Source organism: Cygnus olor, chromosome 1 (genome assembly GCF_009769625.2).
Source record: "Cygnus olor isolate bCygOlo1 chromosome 1, bCygOlo1.pri.v2, whole genome shotgun sequence".
Lineage (NCBI taxonomy): Eukaryota > Metazoa > Chordata > Aves > Anseriformes > Anatidae > Cygnus > Cygnus olor.
The window spans coordinates 37708774-37725652 of record NC_049169.1 but is presented as its reverse complement, the minus strand read 5'-3'; positions in this window follow the sequence as shown (position 1 = coordinate 37725652).

Sequence of the window (16879 nt, the reverse complement as noted above, 5' to 3'; positions counted from 1 at the left end):
AAATTCCTGACCAGCCCCATCAGAGGCTGCTCTTGGAGTAAAGACAGCCTGGGAACAGAGAAGTAGGACTGAACGTTTCCCTTGCAGCAGTGGGTTTGTCCAACTCCCAGCAGCTTTTTTTTAAAGTGCCACCACCTTTGTGTTCCCACTGCCTATGGCACTGTTGACCAATAAGCTGGGAAAATACAATTTCTTTCTCTAGTGTTAGCTAGGAAACACAAATTTCATCAATATCAATTCTTGATGGCTTGGTAGGAAAGCATATCTCTCCTAGCATTCCATCCAGGTTTATTACCTGGAACAAATCTGCAGAGAGTCAGGGCAGCCTGGTGCAGAGCACAGATCTGCCCTAATTACTGGTGCACATCTTGTCCCATAAGATCTGGACAGTGATCAGGCCTCTATGGGGAGCACACATTCACTGAGCTGACCACTATCCTCTCCCTGTTTTGTCATCTCGTGGGTCACAGTTTACAATTCACAAACCGCGGTTAAATAAATATGGGCTTTTTTTGAGTAAATTATATTCCTGACAAAATCACTCTACCACTTGGCAGCTCAGTGAATAAAAAGAACAAAAAGTCCTCTTCCAAAAGCATGGAAAGTGGAATAACAACATCCTGCTTTCAGTCTTTGGTTTCCTGCAACACACCAGTAACTAATCTGGGGGGACACCTCCTGGAGGTGGTGGGGCTGGTGGCTCCATGCTCCTTGGTGCTGTTGCCAGCTGGGCACTAGGATGCAGAAGCCCTGGGACTCTGGGAGTCAGTCCTGATGTTTGTGAAGGGGATGGTGACCCTCACTCCAACATCTGCACAGCTTGGTCCTCTCCTAACCACAACTCCCATGCTCACTGGGCCATGCAGGCAGCTCTGGCCAGGAGAGCAGGCAGAGCAGATGTCCATGCTGTGGATGGGGATGGCCCTGCCTGCCAGGGATGCAAGCGCCCTGCAGGCCTGCTGTGCTGTGCCACGCCATGCCGAGGGACATTGTGTGTCCGTGGGTGCTGCGGAGGTGGCAGTGTGGACATGTCTGGCACACCAAATGCTTGGGCTGCTCTCACATGCCACGTGGGCTCCTGGCTTTCTGCTCCGCCCCAGCCCACCGCTCTCTGCCAGGATGAGCACACGTTTCTGGTAAAACCAGCACAGGCTCCCCTTACCACCCACTGGCACGCGGACATGGTGGCAACGTGTGTGTGTGGGGTGAGTCACTGCAGGAATTTCTAGTGAAACTTCCGCGTGGTCAGGGGAATGATGACAGTAACACAGCTGCCGGGGCTTTTCTGCCTGACCCCTTGCTCAGGATTTGCGGGTGGAGGGCTGAGCACACACAGCGCTTTCCCCACATCAGCCCCCGTGCCATTCCTCTCCACCCTCCCACGCTCTGGTTCCCCATGGGGTGACAGCATCATGGCATCAGAGCAGCGTTTCCCTGGTCTGGCCCCCTCTGCCATCCCAAATTTACAGGGGGTGGAAAATGTTTCCTGAAACAGCCTGTTCTTTGCACTCTGCAGCAGGCCCCGTGGAAGCATACAATCCTCTCCACAGCATTTTCCTTCTCCTGTGGTGAGAAGAGGTGGAGGGATGTGCTGTTTTGCTCACATCTCTCTGGGTGCCTTTCCATTTTTTAAATATTGCATGTGTTTCCTCAGCTTGTCGGCATTTTCCTATGACTAAGCTGTGACCGCACAGGCCCGATGCACTTTCTGCTCAGCGCTTGGGCCTAGGTCAGGAAAGGGGTGCTGAGGCATTTGGTAACAAGTGGGTACAGTGGTGGGAAGGTGCGAGAGAGGGTTCCTGAAGGCTGTGGTGGCTAAACTTGCAGGTACTTTGTATATCCAAAGGAAGGGGGTTAAGGTGAGAAACCTCTGACAGTCCCACTCTGGGTCCACTCGTACGACTACTACACCGCACTCGGCGCTCTATTAGCATAAACCCACATCTTGAATTACAAGCTCCACATCTTCTACTTTCATTCTACACTTTCAGCATGGCATGTTTTTTACACAGTATATTATTCTAAAAGCCCATGAGCAATCTTTCTTAAAACCAGCTGTTTAGTCTATGTGGGAGCATGCTTCCAGGACACTGTACACATTTCAGTACCCACTTTCGCATGGGGGCAGCTTCTGTTGTGATAAACTGCTGTTTGCTTTGCTGATGCAACCCAATGCAATACCACCCAAGGGATAGATAGGTTTCAGGCTGCAGCACTTGATAAATAAATTGTTAAAAATGTTTTCTGTTAAGGAGACAGTTCTTGCAGGAGCTGGGAGGATGCACACACACGCTTAAACACAGAGGGTCAGTATGTTTCCCCCTGCAGGAGTGCTTAAGGACTAAAATCAGTCCTGATATTGATTTTACTAGTGCTGTGGGGGCTGTTGTCCCCCCAGGTGTCCTTCCCCTCTGGCAAGGCACTGGGGCTGAGGCAGCCACTGAGGCTGTGTGAGGAAGACAGCGGTGTTTCCCCAGCCTCATTATTTTTTTGCTCTGTATTGTTATGTAAAAGAGCAATGAGCAGCTCTGTCCCTGTCTATAGGGATAAACTATCACTGTTAAAAAAAGATCAAGCTGTATTGTTGATGGCTAGATTACATTTTACTGGAACAGCATTAAAAATGCTGCCCTGATGCATAAAGGGGGAGTAAGGTGATGTACCTTTCAAACACAAAGGAGAAGCAAAAAGAGAAGCCTGTGGTGTTATTTCCAACAAGTAAAAGAAATTTAAACAAACAAACAAAAAAAGAAAACAGCAACAACAGGCTAGCTAAATAAGTAGACAACAATTGTACTCAGCAACAGGCACTCTACCTGGGTTTGTCTCTGATCCCCCAGAGATAAACCTCATCCATGGAGTAAAACATGGGCAGGTAACAGCCACAGCTGACAATTTGGCTCTTCCACCCTTATGGATCTGGGCGGATTCTGCCCTACATGCTGGAGTGAAGTACTTCCAATGTTGTAAGTGTCAGGGTGTCCCGTGCTTCTTTAGTTCTGGATAAATATACCAGTGGCCATAGGTCAGAGGGGTACAAATGTGTCTCTATGAAATTTTAAATAAGGCAATTTAGTAACAAAAGTAATGTTAGTGAAAATGGTTCAAAGTTTTCTGCTGAGACTACATATGTAAGTCATCAAAGACTGCACCACTACACCTTCACTCTCATACTCCTGCAGTCTTGAAGTCCCTCTAGGCTGTGAAAGGGAAAAGACAAAAGTCAGAATAAGAAGTCTTTGAAGCCAAATATAATAATTCATATTCAGTTTTAACTTGAATTTTGGCCAGAAAGAAGCCATCAGAGTGAGGCTCCTGTAATGGTTTTGCAAACAGTGACTAGATCAAGCAGTTTTTAGATCATGAATAAACCATGGCCAATAAATCACTACGAACCTGTTAGATGCATCATGAATCCCTGAGGAAACAGGATTATCTTCAGAGGATAACATTCAGGTTAAGAGAGCACAAGTAAGATTTGTCTTTAGTTTGCTTAGAATTTATTAGGTTATGTCTGTAAATCTTGATAACTTTCCCTGTCCAAATGTGCTTTGCACGGGAATGTACAGTAGAAGAGTAGGCATCGGAGGTCAGCTCAAGGGTCTGCCTGGCAAATGTCACACCTGTGGAAGTGGCCATCAGCTCAAACCTGCCCTAGAGTATGGAAACGGGGAAAGCACAGAGTAACCTCTCTCAACCCCATTCCTTTTTCACACCATTCATGTTCACAGGCCTCTGCTGTGACTGTTGATTTTCCAGACTGAAGAGGTTCTGGTGGCTTCCACTAGGCCACCCTGCATCCCTGCCTGATGCTTCCAGTCATCCTCCTTTTATTTATTTTATTTATATTATTTATATTATTTATTTTGAAGTGGCATCACCTGAGGTGCACAAAGTATTTGAGGTGCACACACACACCATGGATTAACACACTGAAAAATTGTGTGCGCCATTTTGTGCTTTACGCTTTTCTTAAGAAGACTTAGCATTCAGTTTGACTTTTAACAGCTCCTGAGCATTGACAAAAATTTTCAGAGAACTTTCCACAGTGATGTCAAAACCACTTTCATGAGCAGTAACAGTTAAGTCCTGTCATCCTGTACATCTTAGTTTGTCCTAAAAATGCATTGCTTGGTGCTGATCAGCTTTTTTTTTTTTAATTGCTTATCAGCTGTTTTGCTTATTGCCCTGTTACTCAGCACCACAAAATATTTTTGCAGCTCTCTGAAGTCCGCTTCCAGCTTGAGTATCCTGAGCAATTTTGTGTCATTTGCAACTTTTGCCACCCACTATTCCCTCCCATCTTCCAGACCGTTCTGCATTTCATAGACAGTGTGAGTCCTGGTAAACGTCTGTAGGGCCTTGCTACCTTTCCATTAGGAAAACCAGCCACCCTTCCTCCTGCCCCCAGCATCTGAGCGGGGCAACATCTGGCTTTGATTTTTAAGGCAGCTTTGGAAATCCCAGCAGCTCTGTTCAAACTGTGCATGGTAAAGACAGCTCAGACACGCACCTCTAAACAGGGGGGAATTTGGGGCCAGCCTGCCCAACATGCAGCCAACCCAAGGCCAGGAGAAGCCCAGTTTTGCTCCAGCCACCGAGATACAAACACAAACAGACACATGTGCACGCTGGTAAATGCAGGGCGCAGAGGTGTTGCTCTGCTTTTGAACAGAGAGCTTGAGCATTGGAAAAATACCGTATTTGAAGTGCCGGGCTGAATGTTGAACCAGCAGCTTTGCCTGAGTCAGCACTGCAGGATCAAGCCTTTTGCGCACAGCTAAGCAGTTTCTTCCGGCTGCAAATCAATTTTGCTCACCTTTCGTCATGAGACGATGATTTCTATTCCTCGTTCTCAGGGCCAGGGAGGAGATTCAGGCTTTTTAATTCTTTTAATTCTTCTTTTTGACTCAGTGCTGGCCTGTTGCTGAGGAATATTCCTGTGAAAATGAGAACTTAGAGTTTGAGCTAGTAACACCTCTCCTGCTTGCATCTCACTTTGTAAAAAGCAAACTTTCTCTGCAATATGTGGGGAGAAACCTGTCTAAAAAACAGGAAGTGCCCTCAGGCTGCTGCTCCGTGGTTGCTTGTCTCACCAGGTCCTCACAACCAAATGAGGCACCAAAGATCAGCTCTATTCTACCTGGCACAAGATTTTGCCTAACAGTTTGTTGTCCAACCTATTTTCTCGAATCATTTAAATCGTAAGCGCACATTTTACAAAGTTGTTGTCTTTGCACAATGGCAACAGAGGAGCCCTAGGGCTGCCTGGGGTTCCCCATGTCAGGTGCTGTACAAAGACAGGTGTGGTTGTGTCCTGCCCCTGAGGTCTCCAGGAGAGGAGATACATGAGAGGGAAAGGTGCAAGGTGGCAGGCTGCCCCAGAGCGGCCTGAGCCTCATCCTGGCAGGTGGTGGTTCTTACGATGCAGTAATAAAGCAAAGCTGCCCTCATGGATGTCAGCGTGCAAAAAGCTGGAGATCTTCTCTTGATTTAATGTGGTGTTAGCACACCTGGTGGGATATGTCCTGCCCATGGCCCAGGCAGAGGTCTCCACACAGACAGAGGCTGAGGATGAGAACATTGCTGTTTTCAGGGCTGTAAGGGTTTTGTGGACACACTTGCTCTCAGCTGGGTGGGGAGCAGCCCTCCGTGGGTGTCTTGGGATAAACGCAGACAGCCCTCGTGTGCCGGGCTGGAAGACAGGTGGCACTGGGTGGCAGCGATAAACTCACTGCAGTTTGCCTTCCCTTTTGGTGCGTGCACAGATGCTTTCTCTGTAATGACGCTCTTTGGGCCTCATTTGCTGAGCTTCTCAGTGCCTTCATGTCCCCTGACATCAGCTCTTGGTATCCCTGGCAAATCAAGATTTTGGCTGTCTTACAGGTAATGTTGAATATTCCTTTACTTCAGCATGAGGAAAATTTTACTCCTGTTATCCACCTTTCTGCCCTGACCTGCACTGAGCACTGTACCCCAAGACAAGAGCTTGCTTGCCTTGGGGGGCACACAGGTGGCTCTTACTCGTGTAGTGTGCAGGTTTGCTCCGGTACTGCCCTTTCCTTTAGGGAAAAAAACACCGTTTCTGGAGACCTCTGTTTGGGTTTTGTTTCACGCTCCCATTTTGAAAAAGGAATTCGAAGTGCTGTCTTCAGCCACAGGCAGAGAATTGAAAGCAGGAGCTGAAACACTGACTGAAGATGGAGTCATACTGATAGGCGACTGAAAGCAGGCTTCTGGACAGATGGTGCCAATTGATTTAACTGCAGCTGCAGGGCCTAACAGGGGAGTAAATGCAGGTGTAAACCTAATGGGAGCCCTGCCCTAGTTAAGTCAACTTCTAATTTAACTTACCAGCAGTAATAATTGGTAATAAATACCAGTTAAACCAGTGACAGAAAATACAAAGTGTTTTGTTAGGCTTTGGAAGCAAAAGTGGTAGAGCTGTGAACCTTAAAAATGTACTTTAAATAAATCTACATATATATATATACACACACATCTAGAATACATAAAATACAGACCATGCTGTATTCAACATTTAACAAACTGTTAACATATATCATAGGTATCATGCATATAATATACAGCAGACATATCTTGCCATTATCATATTATCAATATGTACTGATATAGAGAGTTGGGTTTTATTTATATTGATTTAAACGTACATAAAAGTCTATAAAAAAACACAACTGAAAGCAACATCACTATTGCAAAGTACAGGGATGAAAAAAGATGAGGAAGCATTGCGGAGGAGTGGGGAAAACGTGTGAAAGGGCAGGAGGGAGGAAAATCAAATGCTTGGGCCAGCTCCTTGCTCTTCTGCCCCTCTCACAGCTGCCTGTGTTTTGGTGCATCCTTGGAGATCTGAGGTTGATGGGTGTCCCGAGTTCCAGAGGTACAGTGCCCTGACAGTGAGCTGGGTTTACTGCAGGTGCTAGAAGGGGATTCAGTGCTGCAGGACCTACCTGTGGTAGGGTTTCCTCCCCTCCTACCACAGCCCCAATGTCAGGAGGCCAGGGAGCAGAGAGATGTGTCATTGTCTCTCCTGCAACCACCTCCTCCCCATCACATATGAAGACCTCCCCAGCATGGTACAGGATCACAAAAATCACTCCGTATCACATCAGGATGTGTCTGCATGAGGGTACAAACTATTTTGTGGCAAACCAGCAAGCTCGCCCTGAAAAGCATTTGAAAGCCTGATTCATTTATTCACAACTCATCCAAGAGTAAATTTGTTACCCTTGGCTGAAGGTTGTGTGTTGGCAGCTTTCTAAATCTAGCACAGGTTGGCCAGCCACAAACTCTCTCATTTGCTTGTCTCAAGTCTTTCAGCAGAACCCCCCTCAGAACAGCAACAACTTTCTGTAAAGAGTTTTTACTTTGGGGAGCTGCTGAGCACTGGGAATTGCTGCAGTAGCCATGAAGCCAAGGAGACCCAGCACTTCTTGGCGCCAGACTCAGGTTCAAGGAATTGAGAGGATTTTTGCTTTCAGGCAACTTTGCCCTCCTATGCACATGGCTTTCTTTTTTATTTTTTATTTTATTTTTTTCCCTCTCTCTAAGCCTGTGTTAATGCAAGAAAGCTTTCTGAATTACTGAGAAAATCACACAAATCGAGTAAGCTGGGTGAAAACACCACCTGCTTGCTGTGTTGTTGGTTTTGGCATTTACATGCTACAGCTGCCAAGAGACTTGAGACTTATCATCCAGGGACTTAGCACAGAGTAGGGGAAAAAAGCAAAAACAGAAACAAAAAAAAAGAAATGATTGCTTTGTTTTATGGCACTTCCATAGCAGGACTGCAAGTTGTCAGTGAAAAGCGAGCGCTGAGAGCAGAGGATGGCTCCTGCATGGAGCATGCCAGTCTCCTGTGCACAAACCCCCTGCTTTATGATTTCAGGGCACAGCTGGAGTGCTACGGGCTGTCTTGTTGCTTGTTTCTTCCCCAGCCCCTCATAATGACAGGCAACTGTGGTAAGGACTAGGAAAAAATTATCATTATTATTAATGTGCAGATTTCTATAGCATCTGAAGTGAGTCAAATGGCCACGTGTCCAACCACGCTCATCCTCAGCAAGTGTATTTCAAAGGCTGATACATTATCCACAGCATATCGCAGCGTTGGCTTTGATCTGCAACCACCACCATTACCACTTAAAAAAGGAATCTATTGAAGAAGAAGATGAAACAGAAACTTCTCCCTGCCTCACTGCAACGTGTTGTGGGCTGGGAGACGCATGAAGCGCCCTGCTCGGCTGCTGGATACCTGCCTGGCAAACTGGGTGTTGGATAAAAATGCCCTGGGCCGTTGTATCAACAGCAGTACTACCAAAGCCTGGTGTCCAGCTTTCTTCACCCTGGTATTGTACACAAAGTGAGCACATTGGTCTTGTCTTGTATGGGTCTGGTAGGGTTTCTCTTCTCTTCCAACCCCCCCCGGCTTAATCTGTTGCTGATGGGATCTCATCAGAGCAAGGTGTGGGGTAGAGAAGGGTTGGATGCCCTCCCAGCTGACCAGCAAATGCAGCCAGGCTTGCATGAAGAGGTCATCATTTGCTGATGGATACAGATTGAGAGGAAATTAGCTCCTGGCGAAGTAAGGAGTGATCAGGACTGAACAGTCAGAGAGAAACCTCATCAGTAAAATGTACTCAGCTGATGCTCAGGCAATGCAACTTGCCTACATCACTGATCACAGTGGGGTCTGAAGAGTGGAAGACCAGCATTTAGTCAATAAGTAGTAGTAATGATAAATAATTTATTGTTCTTAATTCCGAAGCAAAATCTTCTCTATCTGTGGAGCGATGTGCTGGACATCATAAGCAACCACAGCATTTTCTCAGTAAACCAGAGGGACTGATCTGGGTTTTCTTATCCCTTTCTTTATCCGTAACTGTTTAACACATTTTCAGAAACTTCCTCTCCTACAATGTGTTGTAGATTTCTGTAAATTCAGCGGTTGCCTTGCAGACCACCCAGTTGCCTGCTGCCAGCGTCTGAGGAAACCGCATGCCACAGTCCACCCCCATGGCTTCTCATACCAGCCAGTTTTAAAGTACATCTTCATGTTTCTGACTGTTTAGACTTGGTCTGTCAGGCGTGTGGCTCTTCTCAAGGCTTTGAGGTGTGCTAGGCGGGGTTCGCAAAAGGATGTCACACAGAGAACGTTACCAATACTTGGATGCTGTCTTGCAGTGATTTTGATGGGGTTTCTGTTTCATAAAAATATCCTGTCAGGTTTAGACATGAATGACTTGTCAGGATTTCCTCTGCCACCTTCCAGTGAGACTTGTTCTCTGTAGAAGGACAGGCCAAATGATTTCCATCCATAGTGTTCTCTTTTGATGATAAATTGGAACTCTATTTAAAGGAAATTTTTCAGAAAAAAATCTTTTCTTTGAACGCTGTTGCTTTTCTTTGAAACAGTGATGCTAGAAACCCTCCAGATTTTCAGCAGCTGCTGAAAAACAACTAGTTTGTAAGCATTTTAAGTGTAGGGAGTTTTTCATGAAAAGGCAATGTTTCCTATGGAAAATTCTAATGAAAACGACATTCAGTTCATAGCCAAAACCTTCTGCAGAAACTCTCTCTTTCCAGTCCAGCACCATGTGAGTATTCCCCATCCAGGAGCGTGCATTAGGAAATTACAGCAAGGGCTCCACAGAGGTACAATCTTTACACTGGATTATTCAAGGTAAAGTCCTAGTGCAGACCTGATGGTTTGTGTTTTTCCAGTGAGTAGCAGTTTCACAAAATGACACTTATGACTTCAACAGACCACCTCACCTTCTCCAAGGCTCTTCTGTAGCTGGCCAAATGGAGTTATCCGGGTTATCTGATCACTCCCATCAGGCCAATAGAAAGACTTCAGCCCTGGTACATCCAATTGTCAGGTCTCTCTCCAGGCCTTTTTTTTTTTTTTTTTTTTAATCTTCAGTTAATAACCAATTAATGTGAATGTGCATAAACAGAAATGAACTTTTGCAAAAGTATATTGCGGCATTTTCTTCTACTTCTTTATTATGCATTATTGCAAAGCAAGTTGCATGCATTTTCTCTCAAAAATTAATTTGAGATTAATGTCACATGTTGCTCGTATTTAATAACAATGCACTCCTTGCCAGCCAGCTGTGTCCAGCTCAGCAAACTTCCAAATTGCTGCCATAAATTAACGGGATGGTAGAATGTGTTTTGCAGCTTACAACACTAAGATATTTCTCTAGCCATTTGTTGGCATGAGTTGCGGATCTCATGGAAAAACACAATATGTGGAAAATAATGAAGAAATCAGGATTCAATTAATAATGAATTTTAAAAAATACCACTGCTAATATGCATATGAACAGTATCATTAAGGTCTGGTAGGATCAAAAGGAGACCTGCCTCCCTAGAAAGGCTCCCAGCTCTGGGACTGCCAGGGAGTTAATAGTCTATAATACAACCTATTCATGCTCCTAGATTAGTCTGTCAAAGACAATTAATCAAAAGACAAAAAGCTTTTTCTTCTCAAAATAGAAATGTATACACAGTTAATTTGGTGGGGGGTATTACTGAAATCTTGCAGTTTTCTTCATAGATTTTGCTGAAGTAGGAGTGGGAGAAAAGGCCTGTCCAGGGAAATCCACAAGGCATGGAAGGTCACTTGGACCTTAAGGAACAAGCCAGAAATCCGCTTCCGTTTGCATGAATTTATTTAAGAACACATTCATCCATTCAGTAAAAATGGTGATATTTACAGAGGTTGCACTTTTTTATGCACTTGTAATCCTTTGGAATATGTTTTACAAATGCATTTCCAATAGACAGGCAGAGCTATATTCTGCCATCATTCAAACGTGTGTAATCTCATTGACTTTAATGGCACTGTATCAGCATCACTGGGGGCAGAGTTGTGCACCATTCAGGGATCTCATCTTTGAAGATAATTGAAAACGTCTCTGAATAGAAGGACACGGGACTTTCCATTAGGATTTTTTTTTTTTAAATCATTATACAAAATATTAATTTATAGTGTGTAGTTGGTCCTGTTATTACTTCCTTCCTTTTTATTTTTTTATGCTAAGCAAATTTATAGGCACTTTTAATAAAGAGGGACCAGAATGGAGTCAATTTCATAGGAAGAAATAACTGAGATACCTATTTCTTTTGGTGTTGTCTCAGATGGCATTTCCTCATTGCTGGTTTACGTACAATGGGCAGAGTTCGATGCCACAATTTCTGAAAACATCACGTACACATTTACACTACAGTTATTTGAACACATTACTCCTAATCACACCTGATCCATTGAATTGAAAAAGATCCAAAAAGGTGAGGGTCCAGTCTGTGGGAGGGTGCAGCAGGGCTGTGCTCTCCTGGCATATCCTTCCCTGACGTCGAATCTACTGTCACACCTGCCTCAGGGTCCCCAGTAAGGTGGTAGTGCCCGTTGTGTGGCCTTGAGCTGGAGGCGATGGCTGCTCCATGTCCCACTGCAGCTCTGACCCCAGCACCAGTGCCACCATGTCCACCTTGTCTTGCCATCATACCACGTTCGTGTTGGGGGGGAAGCCGTGAAAACCTGTACTTCTCTTCTTGGTGGTGCAGTGAAAATGAATGTTGAAATGTCAAAAGTGCCCTTGGGCTGAAAATCACAGATCATGACTCTGTGGCAGAGAAGTTGGGCTATGACTGTCGATGAGGCAAGTGCCAGTTTCTAGAACTGACACACACACATAAACTATGTCACCAGAGCATGCTTATGCTGATTATTTTACATTTAGTTACAGTCTCAGAAGTTTATGTTCTTTGAGGGTTTTCTGGGGGAAGAGAAGACTTTAATATTAAAGTGTTCGATGTTGCCAAGTTTTTAAGTGAGCTTTCTCCTTTCCAAAGGTGCTGCATTCCCACTGGCTTAACATTTTTTGGTGCTGGATCTTTGGAGACAGACAGTCTACCTGCCTCTGAATACCTCTCACTGACATGCAAAGCCATTCAGAATGCAGTAAAACCTCCCCCCGAATCCCTCCCTTGCCTTTTTCACCCAGCAGGGAAGCACAATGAGAGAGACTTGGAGACAATACAAAATTCTAGTCGCAGCTTTTGTTTCTTATTACATTCGTCCTTCCCAGAAACACAAGTGGCAGCTTGCCATGAATTAGGTCTGCTCAATAATTCAGACCCCTTGTAAGCAGAAGACAGCCGTCGGGGCTGTGATGGATAACAGCCTCGTGTCAGATGTCAATGTTAGGTCTCCCCAGTCTATCACCAGCCTTTGCAGCCATTGATCACGTTATTCCACTTACCTGCCCACTGCCACTGGCAAATGATAAAGGGCTTGGCTTGCATTAAACTCTTAATTTGCTGGACTAGACCCTTCCTCAGTGGAGGCCTGGAGAGATACACTGCTTTTCTTGTCTTATTGCCCAAAGGCAAGGAGGACTGTGAGGCAACATGAGTATGTTGGGTCAAGCTTCATCACCCCGGCTGGAGGAAATGCAACTCCCTTGCAAAGGCAAACAGAGAAATTCAGCCACAGCTTAACAAAGCTCTTGCAGTTTTGATATGGACAAAGCCACTGAATTTCCTGAAAATACCACTGTGTATATAAGGTTCACAATTGTTCTTCAGTGCTCTTCAAGGTTCATGTCACTAGTCAAAGCATTTACTAAGTCAGATTTCCTAGTTCGGAAAAGAGTTTTTTCAGACCATGAAACTACAAGTTTAACTGGCTTAAATCTTATTTGGGTCTTTGGTATCTTAAACAACCCTGCTTTTGTTACGTGTGGAAGGCTTTTTCATTTGATTTCTTTAGGAAGAGAGAATACAGCAAGCACAGCCTGCAAAGATAACCAAGGAAGGCACACGGACAAGCACAAGCCCAGACACCTAAAATGAGTGCAGTGGTGGTGGGATGGCTTTCACCACTGAGGGCCACAGACATGCAATACCAGGCTCCCATCAGTGGTGCCTTCTTCCTGGGTTTGGGAAGACCCCCGTGAGTTTGCTTACTAACAACTTGTTTGCTACAATGGCTTCTTTCTGGCTCACAAGTGTGGTATACCTCATCCTTGAATGCCTTGAAGAGATTGCTGTGGGTTACCTGCCCATAAATCACTGCTGTGTAACTAGTTGACAAAGGATAGTTTTGTACATTTCCAAAAGTGAAGAATAAAAGTGTTTAGTGACTTTTTGGGTTACACAGACCTGTTCCTGGGACTTATATCTGATGAACCCTGTGGAAATTTCTCCGTTTGGTGTTTTATGTTAGTCTTAGGCTTAAAGCTTTCCAGAACTGGAGTTGAACAGAAATCCTAAGAAGACTCATACATTTGGCTATTAGTCAAGGTACCTAGAAATCAGAGTTCTAGCTTGCATTTTTATTTGAGCTTTCAGCAATAATTTTAGCTATGTTGATTGTCAAAAGGCTGTTGACATTTGTCATAGAAATAAATGAGTGAAAACAGAGAAAACACTTGGTAAGGCAGTGATTCATTCACTCGGTTGGTGAGGTGAATCAAACCCAGGCAACGCCCAGTCTTGCACATTAAGATCATCTGCATGCTTGTGTTTTTCTCCTTTTAATCAGAAGTATTATTCTGAACCCCAAAACCTTTCTAACAAAAGTTTCATCTGCAGATATAGATTTCCATGAAAAGTTTTGGTTTCAATGAAACTGCATTTTCTGGTGAAAAACATTTGATTGAAAAGTTCCCTTTCATCTCTTGTTTTGACATCCTCTTCAAGCACTAGATGTGAATCAGAAAGAAACATTGGAGCAAGCATTTTATTTTATTTTTCATTTAAATAAAGTTAAGAAAACAGTTGCATGTGACAGTAATTATGTATTTTATAGATTTAACATCATTTTGAATGACAAGTCATAGTTTGGGTATTTGAACTATATATATATATATATATTTAATTTTCTTCACCTGGATGGTTGCTGATCAAAATTCTACTTTGCTTTCCTCTCTTTGAATTTTATATCAATGAAAACAAAACCAAACAGAGAATATTCTGAGAAGTTCTGGGAGGAAATGAAATTGAATGTGGTGCTGAGGTGGGGGATTTTGTGGGGTGTTTGTGTGTGTCAATGGAGGAGATATTCCTGCACCCTTGCCTGTGTTACTTCATACAGAGGGTACAAGTGGCAGTGTGCTGGAACTCAAACAGGTGCGTCATCCTTCTGGACATTTTGGCATGCCACCAGGCACTTGCCTGCCTTGAAAGAGTAGAGGGAGGATAGGCATGACCCCATGGCTTCACTCAGGGCCTTTACAGTGCAGGCAGTGAACAGTGTTCATCTCGTGAATGAGTGCCATGGATTATTTCAGCCCAGTATGGGTTGTTGGTGCTGAGAGATCCTCACATCAACCAGCTCCAGGGATTGACCCCACTGGCATCACTGGCTCTCAAGCTGCAGCCCACCTATTGCCAGTGAAGCTATAGGAAGTGCGTGGCAGCTGGTTCCCCGCGTGTAGACATGTTTTGCAGTAATTTCTGAAATAGAAAAAAGGGTGTAATGGTGAGGTTATATGGTGGCTGGCAAAAACCTGGAGGTTTAATGGTTGCCCATTAATCCCTCACCTTTATAAATGTGCTAAAATGTGTAGCTTGTCTCATACTCACTGATTACATTCAGGATCTGATTCACTTTTATATCTTCTCTCTTGTGCTGGGATTTTATCTAACTTTTAGATGAAATCTTTCGGGCATGTTATCATTCAACATATTCCATATTGAGAAGTGTTCATAACATTACTCAGTTTTTTTCTCATCAAAAATTTTGATTGGGGACATATTTTTCCTAATATTTCCATGAAACAGCAGTGTGAATCAGTAGGATTAGGAAAAGGGCATCCCAAGAATTATATCTACTATCTTCTGACAATCCTTAAGCATGTCCTTCCATTGTGGTTTCCACTGTGGCTTGAGAAATTCCCCTTTTGGAGGGAAGCTGGGCGCAGATGTTTTCAGAAAATGCTGTCAGCACAACTCCTGCAGAGCTGCAGGAGGGAGGGAGCGAGCTGGGGGAACGTGATAGAGGCCCAGGGCACTTTTGGTAAAATAGTCACAACATAGAATTGCAATATCAGCAGTGAACCATTGTCAACTACAGGAGAAAAACTTTCCATTTCCTACCAAACGTTGCAACACTTAACGGTGTCACTGACATGAACAGCAGTAAAGACAAAATCAGTCTGATATGCAAGGCTGGTTTGGGACAATCTAAAACAAAACCCACCCATCTGGATCATCAGCAAGGCCCAGAAGTCCATGGACAAGGTTCTTGCATGGATCAAAAGAGCAAGAACTCCCCACTTGAGTGGGAGGATTGCATGGATGGAAACCCTGAGCTGCAGGCTGAGCATGGCTGTCCCACCACGCAAGTACAGGGAGGCGTTGACTGCCACACAGCTGTGTTAGGTTTCAGTTCAAGTCTGAAATATTCAGTTCAGTACCTACATTGAAGTGTTTGCATAGAGATGTTGACACATGAGCTCAGAGGGTGATTCAATTGCCTCCACAGAGACTTATGTTGCTTGAGATGCTACAGGGAATATGAGACATCGACAAGGAGTTGGCAGATGCAACACAGGACCTCCCAGTGTAGCACATGAAGGCCTGGAAGGATGCCCTGAAGTCTGGCACTCAGCACCTATCAGCAACCTGACCATGTCTAAGGGTGTTTAATGTCCCCATACAGTCAACAGAGTCTAGAAAATAATTTAGTTTGCCTGGAAGGAGGCTCTTAATGGAAAGGACAACCCCTGTCTGTATTGACCAGCTCTGCACTATGGAGACTTTAGACATCCAGCTCGCAGGCAGATGCCTAAATGTAGATATTTTAGTCTTCCAAACCTTGCCTTATCAAGAAAGGCGAGGAAGCAAAATCTCTGCACTCCAGAAGTACGGTGCCAGATTGAGTCAAGCTGCTGCCAGAAGTGCCCTCCATGGCAGCAAGACCAAAAAATTCCTGAAGTTCACTGGAACTGCTATTGACTCTCTTGTGTCCCATAGGCAGATTCTTACTAGAGCATTTTAAACTCAAATCAAAGGAATAAATCCAGCATGATTAACTTTTTAAAAACACACCCACAAACACTAAATCTGGGTGGCCTTCTTGACCTAGAGCCAGCAGTATTTGCTGAACCAGCCATTTCTGGTGTGCACCAAGCACTGCAAAAGTAGTTTGGTAGAGGTTCATTCTGAGTGGCTGCAGTCCTCCTCCAGCAGGGCACAGACCAATCCGAGGGTATTACAAAGGGGCTTTGTACTGCTCTTAATCCATTGCTGGTGCAGAAAGAAAGCACCTGATAATCTACACAACCAGTCTGGGACTGTTTCAGCACCTCATTGCTAGAGGCACATCTTTTTCCAGGTGTGCAAACCAACATTGCTGTGATTTTTGTGGGAACAGCACTTTTCTCTTCTCTTCTCTTCTCTTCTCTTCTCTCTTCTCTTCTCTTCTCTTCTCTTCTCTTCTCTTCTCTTCTCTTCTCTTCTTCTCTTCTCTTCTCTTCCTCTTCTCCTTCTCTTCTCTTCTCTTCTCTTCTCTTCTCTTCTCTTCTCTTCTCTTCTCTTCTCTTCTCTTCTCTTCTCTCTCTCTCCTCTTCTCCTCTCCTCTCCTCTCCTCTCCTCTCCACTCCTCTCCTCTCCTCTCCTCTCCTCTCCTCTCCTCTCCTCTCCTCTCCTCTTCTTCTCCTCTTCTTCTCCTCTTCTTCTCCTCTCCTCTCCTCTCCTCTCCTCTCCTCTCCTCTCCTCTCCTCTCCTCTCCTCTCCTCTCTCCTCTCCTCTCCTCTCCTCTCCCCGAGTCTCCTCTCCTCTCCTCCTCCTCTCCTCTCCTCTCCTCTCCTCTCCTCTCCTCTCCTCTCCTCTCCTCTCCTCT